Source organism: Octopus bimaculoides, chromosome 4 (genome assembly GCF_001194135.2).
Source record: "Octopus bimaculoides isolate UCB-OBI-ISO-001 chromosome 4, ASM119413v2, whole genome shotgun sequence".
NCBI classification, from domain to species: Eukaryota; Metazoa; Mollusca; class Cephalopoda; order Octopoda; family Octopodidae; genus Octopus; species Octopus bimaculoides.
Genome location: NC_068984.1, coordinates 123,289,981 through 123,291,363, shown reverse-complemented (window position 1 = coordinate 123,291,363; position 1,383 = coordinate 123,289,981). Strand labels below are relative to the sequence as shown.

General features: G+C 32.3%; 1 long non-coding RNA gene across 1 annotated transcript in view; it reads left to right on the top strand.

Moving 5' to 3' along the window:
* Nucleotides 1-490: 490 nt before the first annotated feature.
* The window catches only part of LOC128247628 (uncharacterized), a 21,634-nt gene continuing 20,741 nt past the window's right edge, over nucleotides 491-1,383 (top strand). Inside the window, exon 1 of the long non-coding RNA XR_008264003.1 lies at nucleotides 491-574. This is a non-coding gene — a long non-coding RNA (uncharacterized LOC128247628). The remainder of the gene's footprint in view (nucleotides 575-1,383) is intronic.

Here is a 1,383-nt window from a genome sequence, read left to right as displayed (position 1 = left end):
GATAGACATAAACTGAAAGAAACCTATTGTGAGTACATGTGTGTGTGTGTGTAATGTAAGTTGTGTTTGTCTCCCACAACTACTTGACAACTGCTGTTGGTTTGTTTATGTCCCTGTAACTTATCGGTTTGGCAAAAGAAACCAACAGAATAAGTACCATATTCAAAAATAAGTAGTGGGGTTAATTTGTTCCAGCATGGCTGCAGTCCAATGACTGAGAAAAGTGAGACAAAAGATGAGATCAGAACCAGCTTTAAGAGCCACCACAATTCTATAGTTCTACAGCTGCAGTTTTTACTGTCAGAACAGTTGTGTATTGAAGGTTAAATGAGATGAGACAAGTTAAAAGCTAAGCTAAGCCAGGACTTCCTCTGAGAACTGAAGAAAATACATGCAAGCTATGAGCAGTACTTACTTGATAATGAAGAAAAAAAAACAAAAAACCTAAAGCATGTCTAAGCTTGAAGTTAGAAACTATTCTATCGAAACTAACAAATTAATTACACCAGCCTGGTGTTTTGTTGCAGCACCACTGGTACCACTACCGACAACATAATAGCAATCATCTCCTTAAGTAAGTATATTAATGACTGATCAAATTCTGGAGGTAATTTCTACCATTCAGCACCTATTAACAGATCAAGTAACTACATTTCCCTTTCTGTGTGTGCATACATGTGTGTATATGTGTGTATATATACAATTAGATACATACATGCATACACATATATGTACACACACACAAACACACATATACATATATATATATATTGATGACAATATATACACGTGCACACACACATATTGCTGATATATACACGTACACACACATACATATATATTGATATATACATGCACACACACACACACACACACAAATACACATGTACACACTCCATTATTATATGTGTATAGATTACACTTAACAACAACAATAACAATTAACAATGATTTCTTAATGGCAACAATAACGATAATGGTTTCTTAGTTTCAGAAAAAAATGTTCTAATGTTCTTTATTTTGTATGTGTATATACATAAATTGCACATGTGAGGATGTATGCATGCACATGTATGTATGTGCATACATATCTGTGTGTGTGTGTATATATACATACATATATATATTTTATATATATATATAATATCCTTGTTTTTTATTTTGATTTTAATCACCTTACTTTGAAATTGAATGGATAATACTGTACTAAATTCTGGTGCCTCAACTTAACCCATTACCTCCCATAATTCTATTAAGTGGAATTTTTTTATGAAACTTTGATTTCTAGCATAAAACAGCCTTAGAAATACGCTGGAACTTAACCCATTACCTCCCATAATTCTATTAAGTGGAATTTTTTTATGAAACTTTGATTTCTAGCAT